This window comes from Pseudorca crassidens, chromosome 11 (genome assembly GCF_039906515.1).
Source record: "Pseudorca crassidens isolate mPseCra1 chromosome 11, mPseCra1.hap1, whole genome shotgun sequence".
Classification (NCBI taxonomy): Eukaryota; Metazoa; Chordata; class Mammalia; order Artiodactyla; family Delphinidae; genus Pseudorca; species Pseudorca crassidens.
The window spans coordinates 90,867,426-90,886,896 of NC_090306.1; the positions used below are offsets into that span (position 1 = coordinate 90,867,426).

The window sequence follows — 19,471 nt, forward strand, 5'->3', positions numbered from 1 at the left end:
CAACATCGTCCTCAATGGTGGAAAACTGAAAGCATTTCCACTAAGATCAGGAACAAGACAAGGTTGCCCACTCTCACCACTATTATTCAACATAGTTTTGGAAGTTTTAGCCACAGCAATCAGAGAAGAAAAGGAAATAAAAGGAATCCAAATCGGAAAAGAAGAAGTAAAGCTGTCACTCTTTGCAGATGACATGATACTATACATAGAGAATCCTAAAGATGCTACCAGAAAACTACTAGAGCTAATCAATGAATTTGGTAAAGTAGCAGGATACAAGATTAATGCACAGAAATCTCTGGCATTCCTATACACTAAGGATGAAAAATCTGAAAGTGAAATTAAGAAAACACTCCCATTTACCATTGCAACAAAAAGAATAAAATATCTAGGAATAAACCTACCTAAGGAGACAAAAGACCTGTATGCAGAAAATTATAAGACACTGATGAAAGAAATTAAAGATGATACAAATAGATGGAGAGATATACCATGTTCTTGGATTGGAAGAATCAACATTGTGAAAATGACTCTACTACCCAAAGCAACCTACAGATTCAATGCAATCCCTATCAAACTACCACTGGCATTTTTCACAGAACTAGAACAAAAAATTTCACAATTTGTATGGAAATACAAAAGACCCTGAATAGTCAATGCAATCTTGAGAACGAAAAATGGAGCTGGAGGAATCAGGCTTCCTGACTTCAGACTATACTACAAAGCTATAGTAATCAAGACAGTATGGTACTGGCACAAAAACAGAAAGATAGATCAATGGAACAGGATAGAAAGCCCAGAGATAAACCCACGCACATATGGTCACCTTATCTTTGATAAAGGAGGCAGGAATGTACAGTGGAGAAAGGACAGCCTCTTCAATAAGTGGTGCTGGGAAAACTGGACAGCTACATGTAAAAGTATGAGATTAGATCACTTCCTAACACCATACACAAAAATAAGCTCAAAATGGATTAAAGACCTAAATGTAAGGCCAGAAACTATCAAACTCTTAGAGGAAAACATAGGCAGCACACTCTATGACATAAATCACAGCAAGGTCCTTTTTGACCCACCTCCTAGAGAAATGGAAATAAAAACAAAAGTAAACAAATGGGACCTAATGAAACTTAAAAGCTTTTGTGCAGCAAAGGAAACCATAAAGAAGACCAAAAGACAACCCTCAGAATGGGAGAAAATATTTGCAAATGAAGCAACTGGCAAAGGATTAATCTCCAAAATTTATAAGCAGCTCATGCAGCTTAATAACAAAAAAAAACCCAATCCAAAAATGGGCAGGAGACCTAAATAGACATTTCTCCAAAGAAGATATACAGACTGCCAACAAACACATGAAAGAATGCTCAACATCACTAATCATTAGAGAAATGCAAATGAAAACTACAATGAGATATCGTCTCACACCATTCAGAATGGCCATCATCAAAAAATCTAGAAACAATAAATGCTGGAGAGGGTGTGGAGAAAAGGGAACCCTCTTACACTGTTGGTGGGAATGTAAATTGATACAGCCACTGTGGAGAACAGTATGGAGGTTCCTTAAAAAACTACAAATAGAACTACCATATGACCCAGCAATCCCACTACTGGGCATATACCCTGAGAAAACCATAATTCAAAAAGAGTCATGTACCAAAATGTTCATTGCAGCTCTATTTACAATGCCCCAGCGATGGAAACAACCTAAGTGTCCATCATCGGATGAATGGATAAAGAAGATGTGGCACATATATACAATGGAATATTACTCAGCCATAAAAAGAAACAAAATTGAGCTATTTGTAATGAGGTGGATGGACCTAGAGTCTGTCATACAGAGTGAAGTAAGTCAGAAAGAGAGAGACAAATACCGTATGCTAACACATATATATGGAATTTAAGGAAAAAAATGTCGTGAAAAACCTAGGGGTGAAACAGGAATAAAGACACAGACTTACTAGAGAATGGACTTGAGGCTACGGGGAGGGGGAAGGGTAAACTGTGACAAAGCGAGAGAGAGGCATGGACATATATACACTACCAAACGTAAGGTAGATAGCTAGTGGGAAGCAGCCGCATAGCACAGGGAGATCAGCTCGGTGCTTTGTGACCACCTGGAGGGGTGGGATAGGGAGGGTGGGAGGGAGGGAGACGCAAGCAGGAAGAGATATGGGAACATATGTATATATATAACTGATTCATTCTGTTGTGAAGCTGAAACTAACATACCATTGTAAAGCAATTATACTCCAATAAAGATGTTAAAATGAAAAAAAAAAAGAAATGAAGCATATGACCACGCAAAAACTTGTACACAAATATTCATGGCAGCATTGTTCACAAGAGCTAAAAGATGGAAACAAGCTAAATGCCCATCAACTGATGAATGGATAAACAAAATACAGTATATCCACACAGCAGAATATTATTCAGCAATAAAAGGAATGGAACACTGATACGACAAGGATGAAGTTTGAAAACGTTATGTTAAGTGGAAGAAGCCAGTCGCAAAAAAAACCCCACATATGCTATGATTCCATTTATATGAAATGACCAGAATAAGCAATCCACAGAGACAGAATGTAAATTAGGGTTGCCTGGGGCTGGGGGACAGGGGACTGGGGAGTGGCCACTAATGGGCACAGGGTTTCCTTTGGAGATGATTAAAATATGAAACTCTGTAACTATACTAAAAAACATTGAATTGTACACTCAACAGGTGAATTGTGTGATATGTGAATTATAGCTTAATAAAGCTGTTACGTTAAAAAAAAAAAAAAGATCTATTAAAAAAAAAACCAAACTGTGGACACAGCAACAGCAGTTCTAAGAGGGATGTTTGTAGCAATACAAGCTTACCTCAGGAAACAAGAAAAATATGAAATAAACAATGTAACCTTACACCTAAAGGAACTAGAGAAAGAAGAACAAACAAAACTCAAAGTTAGTAGAAGGAAAGAAATCATAAAAATCAGAGCAGAAATAATGAAATGGAGACTTAAAAAAATGACAGAAAAGATCAATGAAACCAAAGATGGTTTTTGAAAAGATAAATGACATTGATAAATCTTTAGCCAGACTCATCAAGAAAAAAAGGAAAGGGCCCAAATTAGTAAAATCAGAAATCAATAAAATCAGAAATGAAAAAAAACTGACACTACAGAAATACAAAGGACCATAAGAGACTACTATGAGCAACTATATACCAATAAAATGGACAACACAGAAAAAATGGACAAATTCTTAGAAAGGTACAATCTCCCAAGACTGAACCAAGAGGAAATGTAAAATATAAACAGACCAATTACCAGTAACAAAATTGAATCAGTAATTTTAAAACTCCCCACAAACAAAAGTCCAGGACCAGATGACTTCACAGGTGAATTCTACCAAACATTTGGAGAAGAGTTAATGCCTATACTTCTCAAACTATTCCCAAAAATTGCACAGGAAGGAATACTCATTCTATGAGGCCAACGTCACTCTGATACTGAAACGAGACAAAGATATCACACAAAAAAAGAAAATTACAGGCCAATATCACTGATGAACATAGATGCAAAAATCCTCAAAAAAATATTAGCAAATTGAATCCAACAATACATTAAAAATATCATACACCATGATCAAGTGGGATTTATCCGGGATGCAAGGATTTCTCAACATCTGCAAATCAATCAATGTGATACATCATCCTAACAAATTGAAGAATAAAAACTGTATGATCATCTCAATAGATGCAGAAAAAGCTTTTGACAAAATTCAACATCCATTTATGATAAAAACTCTGCAGAAAGTGGGCACAGGGGGAACATATCTCAACATAATAAAGGCCATATATGACAAACCCACAGGTAACATATTCAATGGTGAAAAGCTGAAAGCACTTCTTCTAAGATCAGGAAAAAGACAAGGATGCCCACTCTCACCACTTTCATTCAACATAGTATTGCAAGTCCAAGCTACAGCAATCAGAGAAGAAGACGAAACCAAAGGAGTTCAAATTGGAAAAGTAGTAAAATCGTCACTGTTTGCAGATGACATGATGCTATACACAGAAAATCCTAAGGATACCACCAGAAAACTACTAGAGCTCATCAGTGAATTTGGTAAAGTTACAGGAGACCAAATTAATATACAGAAATCTGTTGCATTTCTATACACTAACAACAAAATAGCAGGAAGAGAAATAAAGGAAACAATCCCATTTACCATCACATCAAAAAGAATAAAATACCTAGGAATAAACTTACCTAAGGAGGTAAAAGACCTGTACCGGGGAAGGTAGTTTTAACCGGTCAGTCTGGACTTTTCTGGTCAGCACCAATGAGGTGATCAGCCACATAGCCCTCTTACATCCCCACAGGTAGGTTACCTAAGCCTGAAACAATTCACTCTTTCCCCCTTCTGCCTGTAAGAGCCTTCCATTTTGTACAGCTTCTCAGAACTCCTTTCTACTTGCTAGATGGGATGCCCGATTTGTTGGATGAGCCAATTTGATCTTTAAACTTCACTCAGTTGAATTTTGTTTTCTAACAGCCCTCATTCCAGTTGCATTACAAAACGTGGTCCTATTTCCTAAGGCCCAATAGTCAATCCCAAACTCAGATCATAAGAGGAGGGAGCTGCCTAGGGGTGGACGTCAAGGGGACACCACTTGGCCATCTTCCCTGAAGCCTGTCTGTTTCATTCTCTACCTCTACTCTCTCGTCATAATCCTAACAAGCCTCTGTTAATATAACACCTTTACGATTGTGGAGGGGTGCAGCTCTCAGAAGAGCAACCACTACCCTGCCCTGCACACTGCCCTCCTGCCCTCTGCACTCTCTCCCTTCACCTGGTCTCACACACACACAGGTAGCCTTTGGGCAGCCCTCCACCTTTGAAACTCCTCAGCAAACACAGTAAGAGCTTCCTGTGCACCAGAGTTGAGAAAACTACCTCATCTTAAAAGACCAGGCCACAAGCCTCCTGGTCTTAACACTTGCTGAAACAGAAGCAAAAAGTAAAAAGTTGCTGGTCTGGAGGCCGCCATTCCTGGTCTGGCAAACTTATTATATGCACTCTTCACTATAAGGAAAGGAGGGAATTGGAGATGAAGCAGTGCCTGGGTTGGTTGGAGGTACCCATCCTTGTTTTTCTTGGTGTCAATTAACATAATTTAAAAGACAAGGGGGAAAAACTGGATATCTGTGTGCCTGCTTTCACGCTTTGAACTTTTCCATCTTTTGGGGCTGATTATGGCCAGGTGACCCATATTTAAAAATCATTTACAATAAAATGATGCACTTTCTTTTGTGCCATCGGCTTCCCAAAGAAAAGCAAAAATGTTTTTAAATTGTCCCCTTTTGTCAGTGGTAATGGCTGTGTTATATTTCAGCTAGTGCCCCTTGTGGGCATAGAAAGGGATGGGTAATAAAGGCACAGCTGTAGACACTTTATAGCCTGCTTGCCCGGTGGAGCAGGGAGGAGGGGAGTGGAGGCAAGAAACAGATTGTGTGTCAACAAATGCAGCTGGGAAAGGAGAAAGCTCTTAAAGAGCTCTGCAACTTAAAGTCCAAGATAAATTATGTTCCTATTTGGAAAGGAAAAAAAAAATGGAGGTGAAATTCAATAAAGGCTGCCTGAAAAGAGAAGGCCAAAGGCCTTTCTCTGCAGCTAGGCAGCTCCCAAGAAAAATGAGCAAGAGTAGCCATAGGCAAGGGTGGTGTGTAGCCCAGGGAGACAATAAAAACCCGTCCAGCTGACACATTATGACACCAGGCCTGGCAAAGCTGAGCTCAAGGGAGCACCTCCAGGCTGGTGGTGGGGATGGTCTGGTTCACAGAAATGCCCCAGGACACTGACACAGTCCTGCTTCAGGGCTCAGTCAGGCCTTGCATTTGGGGAAAAGGCAGAAAAGCATAAGATGACCCCTCAGGGGAGAGGCTGGGTCGTGTTATGATAGTGAACACATTGCATCGGGGGTCAGACCAGATCAAGCCCCAGCTCTGCACCAACTGGCTTTGAAAGGGCAGTGTGTCTATGAGGGGGTGCTGGCCCTGGCATCTCTGCAGCCCTTGATAGTTTACGAAAACTTTCCCTTCCATCATCTCATTTGAATCTCATAAACACCCTGTAAGGCCAGTTGGGATCCTTGACCCCCAATCTACAGATGAGAAAACTAAGGTTTGAGGAGGTGAAGCGCTTGCCTAGGGTCACACTCTATACACTGTAACAAGTACAAGAGGCAGGACTTGTCTCCAGGAGCACCTGCCTCTGGAGCTCATGCTCTTCCTTTTCTATCCCACTGGCCTCAGTGAATGCAGAGAGAGACTTTCCTTCACAGGAAGCCCATAGGGAAGACCTCCAGGAAGAAGCAGCTGAGTTTTCTTCCTACAGATGTTGATGGGCACCAGCTTTAAAGTAAGTTGTATCCATTAGGATGCAAGAAACAGAAACCTCTACTCAATCTGACTTAAATAGAGGGCATAAATTATCTCACAAGACCAGAAGTCCAAGGTAGTTTATTCGACAGCTCATAATGTTAAAGAGAACATTGCTTCACCCCAAAGCTAGTAGCAAGATGACAGAAATCCCAAACATGACATCACATCCAGATATAACAATATCTAAGATCACCTTTCCCTGTGGTTGCCTCTTAAGACTAAGGAAACTTTTCCCAAGTCCTCCCAATAGACCTCCTGAAGAATCTCTGGACAGGGTTGAGTCACCCGCCCATTCCTGAACCAATTACTATTAAGGAGAGTAGGATTACCTGCAGTTAAATAAAGCCCATACATGGAAACAAGGCCAAGGTCAGCTTCCCCAAAGCCCATGGCAAGGGATGGAGACAAAAGAAAAGACAGGCTTACACTGAATGGGTAGGCAACCATTAGTGGCCACTAAACAAATAGTATCCTCTAAAGAGGTGTAAGAAATACACAGGCTTTGACTACATGCTCACCCGAATGGCTAAAATGAAAAAGATGAAATGTCCCAAAAGATTAAAGTTGGCAACCAGATCTCGCAGACATAGCTGATGGTAGTATGAAGAGCTTCAGCACTGAAGAGCTGAATATATGTGTACTCCATGACCCAGCAATTCTACTCCTAGGATTGAACCCAGAGAAATCCATCCCTTATGTTCACCATAAGACATGTATAGAATGTTCATATATTCATAAGAGCCTAAAATTGGGAAGCCACCCAAATGCCCATCAACAGTTGATAAGGTAAATACATTGAGGCAGATTCACACAGCAATGAGAATAAACAATCTATACCACATGCGACAATGTGTATGAATGTCACAAACATACTGTTGAACAAAAGAAGCCAAGGAATATGTTACCTCACAAAAACTGGAAGCCCAAGGTGGTTGATACGTAGCTCTATGATAACGAAAGAGAATATCCTATGTTAGGCCACTTATACAAAGTGCAAAACAGGCAACCAATCTATACAGGTAGAAGTCAGGGTAGAAATTACCCTTGGAATGTTAGTGCCTGGAAGGGAGCAGGAAGAGGGCTTGATGGGCATTCATACATTGAGATGCGCCTGTATGTATATCTCGATATTTTTTATTATTATTATTTAAAAAAATTTTTTTATGTGGACCATTTTTAAAGTCTTTATTGAATTTGTTACAATATTGCTTCTGCTTTATGTTTTGGTTTTTTGGCCATGAGGCATGTAGGATCTTAGCTCCCTGACCAGGGATCAAACCCACACTCCCTGCATTAGAAGGCGAAGTCTTAACCACTGGACTGCCAGTCAAGTTCCTATCTCGATATGTTAAAACACAGACTCTGGAGTCATACAAGCTTGGATGTGAATCCTTGATGCATCAGTTCCTTGCAGTATGACTTTGGGCAAGTGACTTCACCTCTCTGAACCTCATTTTTTCATCTATTACATGAGGATAATTATAATACTCATGCAATAGAGGATTGTGAACAAGAAATGAGACAATGAATATAAAGTGCTTAGCACAACATCAAGCACATAGTAAGTAATCAATAAATAGTATCTATTATTTTTATTATTACTACTGATAACAACAATGACAGTGCCTTCTCAAGCATTGAGCATACTGGTTCTGAAGGACCTCAGGAATAAAGTTAGCAAATTTAGGGTCATTGGTGACAGGAGGCCTCACTGCAATGAGCTAAAGAAGGCCAGGAGGAAAATGGCAGGCTCCACAAGGTAACCCAGACCAGTGCATCTCAAAATTTACTGGACATACAAATGTCCTGGGACCCTGGCCAGATTCAGATTCTGCCTTTCTAACAAAGACCTAGGTGGAGCCAATGATGCTTTGAATAGCAGGGACCACACTTTGAATAGCAGGGCTCTAGGTCTTGGAGAACGCATGAGTCAGAGGAGTTTGAGAGAAATTTGGAGTGAGGGAGGGTAATTTTCCCACTCATGGTGGGGACAGATCTAGAGATATAATGTGTGTAGCTCCTATAATGAATTCTGTCTCCCATAACATGCACAGTGGTTCTGTTCCCTGATTCAACTCTGACTGCTATACCTGCCATGAGGAGGAGTTCTCTTTTTAAATTGAAAATGTGAGACAGGTAAATTGTGTAAGAAAAAGAAAGAAAGAAAAAGAAAGGCAATTAGAAACTCCAGAAAATAAAAAGCTCTGCCCAAAAGGAAATGTAATAAAAGGCAATAACTTGACTCTGTGATGAACAGTTACTGATTTAAAATTTTTAGAATCAATGAATAGAGAAAGTATGGAAGGGTTAAGTGTCATTACCTAACAGAATTTAAAAGTATCAATCTTGACAACACAAAAATAAAAGTTTGAAAAGTGGAAGTAAGGAGAAAAGAGCTGAAGGGAAAGCAAGGGCATTTAAAAACTCATTTTAGGAAATGATGAGTCAAAAAAATACTGCTAAAACTCTCTTACAGTTTATAGAAAGAGGACAAACCTTTGCCTTGTTTCCTATTTATTCCCAATGTCTGGAATAGTGTCTGGAACAGAGAAGGTGTTCAACAATACTGGTCAAATGAAAGGAGACTAGAGAATGTTGAAGCCCAAAGGTACCTTAGAGGTCATCTCGGTCCACTCTCCTTACTTTACAGATGAGGAACTCGAGGTGCAGAGAGGCACAGGAACTTGCCCGAAGTCTCACCACTCTTTTGCAGCCAAGGCAGGATTTAAAACTAGATTCTCTAGCTCTCAAGTCCTGTGCCGTCTCCTCCATGCTGCCATCCTCAGAAAGAGCCTTCTTTGAGTCCACTCATGGGTGGAAGAGTCCCACTGAGGGTTGGCAGAAGACCCTTCCCGTCTCAAGGGTGCATCTAAGTGCTAACACTCTGGGTGTCCTCGTGGAGCACAGGGAGCAGAATGGCTGTGGTGGCTGAACTTCACCCAGGAGCTAAGACCAGTGATGGGAATGGAACATCAGTGGGCAGACCCGTGCACCACTCACCCACCAACCAAAGATAATCACAGCAAACAGTTTAGTGTTGTCTTTATAGTCTTTTTTTAAAAAAACATATTTGCAATTGTGATCATATAGTATAGAATTTTATAAACTCTTTTCATTTATTGTTGTAACACAAACATTTTTCCCTATGAAATTATATACTGAAACACTTGGTCTTTGTTTTTGGGTTTTTTGGGGGTTTTTTTGGCCATGCGGCTTACAGGATCTTAGTTCTTCGACCTCAGCAGTGAAAGCGCGGAGTCCTAACCACTGGACCACCACGGAAACACTTGGTTGTTTAGTAACTTGAATAGTATTGCTTCACATGGCCATACTGTCCTTAGCTTAAGCAATCTCCCTACTACTGGATGATTAGGTTGCTTATTATTTAAGGTTTTTATTATTTTGGGCCATACTATAAAGGCATCAGTGAATAGTTCTGTAAGTAAACCTTTTAATCTCTTATTACTTGCTTAGTGGAGATTCCTAGAAGTGGAATTATTGGATAACAAGGAATAAACGTTCTTAAGGCTTTTGTTACAACCAGCCAAACTGCTTTGCGGCAAGTAAACCTATATTTTCTAAGGGACAATTTAGTGCATCAAATTCTTTGTGACTAGTTATATTTGAGGCTCTAACAATTTGTTTCATCAAAGAATACCAGTCCTTTTAGTCCATGGTCATTTTCCCATCCTTTGTCTATAGAGGGTGTATCATTCAGGTTATTCATTAATTCAAAGAACATTGAATAAAAGCTCTCTATATCTCTATATAGTATCTTTACTGTATAGTATATAGTCTATGTACATATATGCTATGTACTAATGCTTAATACACATATATTTGCATACATTACATTCTTTGATCCAACTAACAACTCTAAGAAATGGTATTGTTATTTTCGTCATTTTACAGCTGAGGAAACTAAATACTGAGAGAACTTGAGTAAATTCTCTAAGGTCATACCACAGTAAGTGGTAGAACTGGAATTCAAAGCCAGGTCCATCTGACTCAAAGCACACTGATTTTCAACCATTAGCCGACAGTTACTGACCACAAGTGTGGGCTGCTGGGCTGTGCCTGTGACACTAACTGCTCAGAGAGGCCTTCAAGGCCCATTATCAGTCTCTCTCCTCATCTCCCAATATCTGTTTAGTCTGATCTCTCATTATTCCCAGTGTGAGCCTTACTCTCCTCCTCAATAGCCATTATTGGGCAAATACATTCTGAGCACTTTCTGTATGCCAGGCCCTGGGCATACAGTAGTAAACAAAAAGGCATGGTGCTGTCTCCACAGAGCTTACAGTCCAGTTGTTGGGAGAGGCAGACAATAAGCAAGTAAACAACTGTGTCATCACGAACTGCAAAAGCGCTTGAGAGAGAACAATCAGGTCAGGGGGTAGGAGATGGACAGGGAAAGGCTGGTATGCGATAGACAGCCTGTCACATGCAGAAGACTGAAGCTGTGAGTTTCAGGCCCTCCCCTCTTGGTCCAAGGCTTACTTTCTTCAAGAAAACCAGGGACCTATAAGATCCCATCTCTGAATAATCCCCCAGGGCTACCATATCCCTGTAATTTTTTAGTACTTTTGTTCCAGCTCTTTATTTTAATCTTGGTCTCTGGACCAGTGGTCTGCAAACATTTTTGATTGCATATGTCATAAGCAACCTGAGCTGCACATATGTTTTTTCACTTATTTATTAATTTATACACATAAACTACGGTATCAATGGACAGTCTAAACCTGTGCTATCCAATATAGTAGTCACTAGTCACATGTGGCTATTCAAATTTAAATTAATTTACATACGAAAAATTTTTTTAGTTCAGTTCCTCAGCTATAATGGCTACATTTCAAGTGCTAATATAAAATATTTCCATCATCACAAAAAATTCTGTTGGACAGTACTGTTCTAAACTTTATACCAAAATAGAAATGTTTAAAGAGTAAGAAAAAATTAACATAGAAATTCCCAATGTTTTCTTCCTACATCTCCTAAAGATCATCTAGCACATCCCCCGGAGGCATGCAACCCACCCCCTTTTTTAGAGATCATTGCTTTAGATATCTGATACATATAGTGAATTAAAAAACAAAAACAAAAAGAACTGCCTTCTTGGGCTTCCCTGGTGGTGCAGTGATTAAGAATCTGCCTGTCATTGCAGGAGATACAGGTTCGAACCCTGGTCCAAGAAGATCCCACGTGCCGCGGCGCAACTAAGCCCGTGCACCATAACTACTGAGCCTGAGCTCTAGAGCCTGCAAGCCACAACTACTGAGCCCGCATGCCACAACTACTGAAGCCTGTGCGCTTACAGCCCGTGCTCCACAACAAGAGAAGCCACCACAATGAGAAGCCCACCCACCACGACGAAGAGTAGCCCCCGCTCGCCACAACTAGAGAAAGCCCGCACGCAGCAACGAAGACCCAACACAGCCAAAAATAAATAAATTTTAAAAACCCAAAAACACAAAAAACTGCCTTCTTAAGAAGTATTCTTAAAGTTACATATTCAAGTAAATGTTGTTCCAATCCTTATACCCCCATTCTCACCCCCTATACCCAACATCAAGCCACACTTACCTAACTGCCTGAATTCCCTGAACACCTGAAATGCTCCTTCACACCTGCCTGAACTACTCTGGAATGATGAATTCCCCACTTCTCTGCTTGGTGAACTTGGCTTTCAAAACCCACCTTTAAGTCACCTCCACTGTGAAGATTTCCAAGAGCTCTGAGAAAAAAAAAAAAAAAATCAGTGATTTTCTCCTTCCATTGTGTTTATTTATTTACTCAACACTTTTTTATTAAAGTGGCTACAGTGAGCCATGATGAAGATTGGAGTGAAAGAATATATGTAAAGAGGTTAGAACAGTGCAGAGCACACTGAAAGCACTGCCTAAGTGTTAGCTACGATGATGATGCCAATGGGGATAAAGATGCTGCCGCTAGATGTCAGAAAGATAGATGACTAATCACCACGCATGATTCAAGAAGTCTGGAGCTAGGACTTCCCTGGTGGTGCAGTGGTTAAGAATCCGCCTGCCCATGCAGGGGACATGGGTTCGATCCCTCGTCTGGGAAGATCTCACATGCTGTGGAGCAACTAAGCCTGTGCGCCACAACTACGGAGCCTGCACTCTAGAGCCCGCAAACCACAACTACTGAGCCCGTGTGCCACAACTACTGAAGCCTGCATGCCTACAGGCTGTGCTCCACAACAAGAGAAGCCACCACAATGGGAAGCCCACACACCACAACAAAGAGTAGCCCCTTCTCGCCGCAAGTAGAGAAAGCCCACGTGCAGCAACAAAGACCCAAGGCAGCCAAAAATAAATAAGTAAAAAAAAAAAAAGAAGTCTGGAGCTGCTGAGGAAGGCCCACAAGAAATCGCAGGACAGTGCAGCAGTACTTTGTAATAAAGCATAGGGCACTGTGGGATCACTGAGGCAGTATTCTAATCCAGTTTAGGTCCTGGAAGAGGTCAGAAAATACCTCCAAGGAGGGTGTCTTAGTCTGTTTGGGCTGCTATAACAAAATACCACCAACTGGGTGGCTTATAAACAACAGAAATTTACCTCTCACAGTTCTGGAGACTGGAAGTCAAGATCAGGGTGCCAGCATGGGCAGGTGAGGACCCTCTTTTGGGTTGCAGACTTCTCCTTATGAAGGGGCAAGGGAGCTCTCTCAGGCCTTTTCTATAAGAGCACTAATCTCATTTGTGAGAGCTCCACCCTTATGACCCTATCACCTTCCAAAGGTTCCACCTCCTAATGCTATCAAATTGGGCATTAGGATTTCAATATATGAATTCTGAGGGGAAACAAATATTCAGAGCATAGCAGAGGGGACACAGACTGGAGCTGTATAAATAAATATAAATACATATTCCAAGTAACTGCCAAGCTCCCACCTTTCTAGACTTCCCTTTCTAAAGCCAGCTTACACAAGGCTTTAGGGTCACACTTCCTTTCTGACCCAACAAGTCCATGGCTCAGCTTGACCACCCACCTTATCCAGGACACCCAGTTCATAAGTGGCAGTGCCAAGATTCAGGTTTAGAGTTGACCAAGAAGGTTCCAGAGGGAAGTCTATGCCAGCTCCCAGGAGACTCATGTAGTCCCCTGTATTTTCCTTTCACAGCTCTTCTCACAATTTGTAATTACATATTTATACTCTTGTGAGTATGTGTTTACCATCTGTCTCCCCAACTGGGCTGTCAGCATTTTGCTCACCACTGTATTCTCAGGGTCAGGCTCTCAGGAATGGTTCAGCAAATGTTGCCGTTGGGTTTCCTGGGGCCTGCACACCCCATACCCAAGCTCCGTCCCTACACGCGACCCTGCCCTCCCTAGCTGGGCCCAGCCCCTCCTGACGTGCCTGCAGCACACAGTGTGATGCCACCACAGCGTGACTCAGCCTAGCTACCCCAGGCCCTCTTCTGAGGGTAGCCTCTCCTGTTGTCCCCACCCCCTCTGCCACCTGCCCACCGCGGAAGGCCCAGGTCTGGTGCCTGCAGTCTGGGAACAGCTGGAGGTCCAGGACCCCGGGGATTTTCATCATGCCTTGAAACCTCTTACCCCAGAGAGCTCCCCTGGGTTCAAACTGTAGGGCTGAAGGAGAAACCCAATCCTGAGCAATGAAAGGCAACAGCCGCCCAAGCGGCTCACACATAAAAGGGCCCATCAGGCCAGCAGGAGCAGGAGGGAAGCCTCAGGAGTTGCTAAGTGAGGGAAGGGGAGCGCCAATGACTGAGCTTATGGGCTTTCTTAACTAGTGGGGTCTCAGTGTTTTCCGCAAATCCACCAAGTTTGGTGGGCCCAGTGCCTACTGGGGAGGCCTAGGCCTGGCTGGGGGTGGGAGGGACCATGGGCGGGGCCAGAGTGTGAGGGCGGGGCCCTGGGCGGGAGAATAGGCTCTGGATAAGAAGGGAAAGGGGCCTGATGATAGGTGGGTGGGGTCCTGGTCAAGGGGGCAGCACCTAGAGAGGTACCGGCTTCAGCAGGCATCTCCTCCTAGTACTCCACGCAGAGATTCTAAGAGGGTCTAAGACATTGCAGGGTCAACAGCCCATGTCTAACCGGTAGCCCCCTCCAATCAGTCCACCTCCACTATATAGACACTAAGCTTTCAAAAATGTACATTCTGGGACTTCCCTGGTGGTCCAGTGGTTAAGACCCCACGCTTCCAATGCAGGAGACGTGGGTTCCAACCCCGGTCTGGGAACTAAGATCCCACATGCCACAAGGCCAAAAAAAAAAAAAACCAAATAAAACATTCTAACTGCTGTAGTGGCTTCCTCTCCTTCAGAGTAAAATCTGAATCTTAAATTCAAGATTATAAGTACCTTTATTCATTACTATTTCAAATCAACTCTTATTATTACCTTGTAGTATTTTCTAAAAATATTTAAGCATTAAGATACTTTAAAAAGCAACACCTAGGGGCCTCCCTGGTGGCGCAGCGGTTGAGAATCCACCTGCCAATGCAGGGGACATGGGTTCTATCCCTCGTCCTGGAAGATCCCACATGCTGCAGAGCAGCTAAGCCCGTGCGCCACAACTACTGAGCCTGTGCTCTAGAGCCCACAAGCCACAACTACTGAGCCTGAGTGCCACAACTACTGAAGCCCGCGTGTCTAGAGCCTGTGCTCCACAACAAGAGAAGCCACCACAATGAGAAGCCTGCGCACCGCAACTAAGAGTGGCCCCCGTTCGTTGCAACTAGAGAAAGCCCATGCGCAGCAATGAAGAACCAACACAGACAAAAATAAGTAAACAAAATTAACTAATTAAAAAGAAAAAGCAACTCCTATATATGTGAGGAAATTGCATAGAACTAAATACACATATTAATGTATGTAAAACTAGTGAAATCTATCAATTCAAAAGACTGTATTAATATCAATTTCCTGATTGTGATATTATACTACAGTTACGCAAGATGTTTTGTTTTATTTCTTATACATATGAATCTAGGATTACCTCAAAAAAATTTTTTTGAAAAGCAACTCAGGTTGGATATGTAACAGAAAATCGTTTCTAATAAGCTATTTAAAAAATTTATTTTTATGTATACCTTGTGCCCACTGAAGGTGCTTGAGGGCAAAAATCGAGTCTGATTAATTTTTGTAATAGTAGGTAGTGATTAAGCCAGGGCTTTGTACATAATACAAATGAATTTCAATTAATTCCCAGGCCACAGTACAGCACCTAAATTAATAAATACACTTACCAGTGTTAGGCTCTGGGAAGGCAAGGACCTTGCCTTCAGGGAGATGGCAAGAGCACACAGAAGAGTAAACCCACAAATACAGTCCATGTGATCAGTGCAGTGAGCGAGGGAAAGGATGGGTTCACTGAGAGCAATCAGAGGGGGCTTCCTGGAGGAGGCAAAGATGTAGCCTGACAGAGGCAGGCTTACCTTGAAGGCAATGAAGATTAAGCTTCTGGGCCCCTTTAAGGCCCTGGGACAGACCCTAGCAAAGGGTCACGTGATTATATGTTTCTGTAAAATTTGAAAATTTAAGATATTGTAATGGCTATCTATTAAAATCGCTATTTCTTTTCACTCCATCTTGCCTTTATCACATTTTCCTTCCATTTGGTGGCATTGTCCTGGCTGAAGGCATTTTGGGGTCTTGCTAAGAGAAGGTTGAGTTTGGGAATATTCTGTTTTAATCACAACTTGGAAAGATGCTTTGAGAACTTTTAAATAAAAGAAGTGAGAAATTGACAGACTCCTGATATGGATATATAAGAAGAATACCTTCTTTTGCATCTTTAAATATATTTAGGAAATCCTCTAGAGAAAATTCATATCATAAAAAAATGACGTGAAACAGAAAGAAATAAAGATAAGCAAAACAAAGAAATCAAAGAAAATTATCTGACACTGAGAAGATTAACAAAATCAATTTTACATAATACCCAAAACAGTAATTGATTGAGAAGGAGAGACACATTTCAAATAGAAATAATAATTAGGCCTTTGGATTAATAATCTAATTAAGGAAGAAGAGTGAATCACAGGAACGTATTGAGAATAGAATTATTTACTGATTTGTCAAATACTGACAACTATGAAGATAATATAAAACATCTGATACACACTACCATGAGAACAGTAAGGACATGCCGGCGAATGGGAACCATCAAATTCAATGAGCATTTAATAGCAGTCACTGTGCAAGAAAACTTTAAATGCCCTGAAATCTTACAGTTCATTCATGACAACAGTCCTAAAAAAACTTATATGACATCACTGGTTTATGACACTTGCTGTGGGGTTAAAATAAATATTTCCAAACTATCTATATAACAAATTTTGATCAACCACACTGAATTATCTTTCTATCCACAGCCACACAGACACACCCAGAGTGTTCCAAGCACCAGCACTGCACGTGTGTTACCGCACCTAATCTTCACACAAACCCAGTGAGCTACCTACTAACTTTACTCCTACACCGAGGGATTAATGGCAGAGCAGGGATTTGAACCCAGGGAATCAGGTTCCAGCATCCACGCTCTTAACCACGACACTTGCTTGCCTCTCAACACTGGTCATATCTATAACATTTATCAGGAGCTTACAACTAACAGCGCTAGAGATATATAGGCATTATCACTGAATCCTCATAACCACCTGGGGAGATAGATACTATTAGTGTCCCAAATTTACAGAAGAGGAAGCTGAGGCTTGTCCAAGATCACACATCTCATCAGCAGAGGACCGGGGGAAGCTTCAGTGAATTGTTTACAATCCCTAGGATGTTCCATGTCTGTCCTGCATGCAAACCTTTACAGATGCTTTTTCCTTTACCTGAGCCAGAACCCTCCCTCCCCACCTCCACCTTGCTCATTTCTGCTATATCCTAAAGCTCAGTTCAAGCATCAGCTCCTTTAAGGAAGCATCCATGTCACTCTCTTCTCACTTTCCAAGGCTAAGATAGGTGCTGTTTTCTCCCATAGCATCTCAACTTCATCTCCATCTGAGTAGCCCCAGTCAGGCTGGTTTTGAGAGCAGGCTCGCTGGTCCATCTCTGCCCCTTGACCCTAAGTGTCATGAGAGACATGGAACAGGTGTTGAGAAGTAAACCCCATTGTTTTAAGGCACTGAGATCGTGGAGGATGTTTGTTTCTGCAGTATATTCTAGCTTATCCTGAATAATACACCCCTAATATTTCTTGAGTGGAAGTGAGGAGAGAGACCTAATCTTTCTCCAGCAGAAAAGATATGAAACATATAGACTGCTAATAGCCATGCTTCCAGCCCAGTGGAGAAAGCTGATCTAAGAAAATGAGACCAATAGAGAGAGGCAGGGATGGAGAGAGGGTGGTGACAATCTAGGTTCTGGGTGTCCCTGAGGCTCAACTGTTCCCCTGTTTCCCACAGTTGCATGAACCTATAAAATTCTGGGCTGCTTCTCAGGCAATGCTATAAAACTTACACAAACCACCATATACTGAGTGCCAGAAGAGCCCTAAAAGCACAGAGAATCAGAACTGGGATAAACCTTAAAGATCCCATCCTGAGAGCAGTGATCTGCCCAGAGCAACTTTAGAAAATTACTAAAAGAACCCAAATGAGAGGCGCCCAGATATCCTGACTTCCAGGGGCCCACGCCACAACTCTGGCTCTGCCTGAGAAGCTCATGCTGAGAAGTTAGCTAATAAAGACTCCTTTTCTGAAGTCCTAGTTCAAGGTCTCCTATTATGAGGGTCTCAGGAGAGTGAATGTGAACAAAACCAGAAAGCCATTTTAATTTGAAAAAAGGAGTGTGGACAAGCGTGGTAAAAATGTGGGCTCTGTGTTAGAAGCCAGCCCTGCAGCCCTGGAGAGGTGGAACAAAGTGGGAAAGAAGCTGACATAGGCAAATGAGCTCTGGGGTGGGAGGGGCAAATGAGAGCAAGCATGCAAGTTTGTGGGTGTGAGCCCTGGAACCCTCATTTGAATCTGAACAAAACTGGAATGGGCTGAGAAAGAGGCCTGGGAATCGACTGGGAAAACCCCAGCTCAAAGGACAATCTCCTCAAATCTCAGGCTTTCTGGACTCTTCATTTAACGGTCCTCCCACTTGTAGCTGTAGCAGACACTTTTTCCGTGCCCACTTGGCCTCCTCTTGCTTCCCTATGAGCTGCTCCCACTCCACCTACATGCAGAGCTTTCTTGGTAACACCTGTGCCCATCAGCCCTGGCCCCAGCTGAGGTGGCACAGACAAGGGTGAAGTGCAGACACAGAATGGGAAGGAAAACAAAGACTGTGTGGCTCTGGAGTGCCAGAGAGTCACCACAGCCAGGACTTTGCAGGATCTTAAGGCCTGGTGTACTTCTATCCATTTGTTTGTTTGTTTAAGCCAGCTGTATGGGTTCTAGCAATGGTTCTTAACAATTCCTGGGCCACAGACCACTCTAGGAATCCTAAGAGGACATAGGAACCATGCCCCAGAAAAAGGCACATGTGCACACAATTTGACAAAGATCAACAGGGTAGTTACAGACTCCTGAAATGGATTTGGGACCCCAGGTTAAGAACCCCTAGCTTAGAAGATAAGAAAATTTAGGTGAAGAAGGCTGGACAGAGGGTCCCAAGACCATGGCTGAGAGTCCGTGTTGTGGAAGGATCAGGGAGACCCAGATTCAAATTCTAGTTTGGGTAATTGCCACCTATGAGAATCCATGTGCTGGGAAGGACAGGGATAACACACATACAGACAGTCATAAAACACAAAGGTATAGCTTAATGAATTATCATCAAGTGCATGCCTGTGAAACTCTAAAGCAAAAGATTAGAACATTGCCAGCAGTCCAGAGACCTCCCTCATACTTCTTTCCAGTTGTAACCATACCCTTTCCATCCCCTATGGAAGATTACCACTGACTTTTACTGTAATCATTTCCATGCTTTTCTTTATAATTCTGCCATCACAGTGTGCATTCCTAAACAGTGATTTATACTTTTGCTTATTTTTGAACTTTGTATAAATGGAAGCCTACAGTAGGAATTCTTTGGGGTCTGGCTTCTTTCCTTCTTTCAATTG

The 19,471-nt window shown here is 42.0% G+C and overlaps 1 long non-coding RNA gene across 14 annotated transcripts in view; it reads right to left on the minus strand.

The window, feature by feature from the left end:
• LOC137202373 (uncharacterized) overlaps positions 1–19,471 on the minus strand; it is a 126,489-nt gene that overhangs the window by 66,117 nt on the left and 40,901 nt on the right. For 4 of the 14 annotated variants that reach the window (XR_010932580.1, XR_010932576.1, XR_010932573.1 and 1 more), the window contains one exon: positions 12,126–12,162. The exons of the other annotated variants lie outside the window; for them this stretch is intronic. This is a non-coding gene — a long non-coding RNA (uncharacterized lncRNA). The remainder of the gene's footprint in view (positions 1–12,125; positions 12,163–19,471) is intronic. 14 annotated transcript variants of the gene reach the window in all.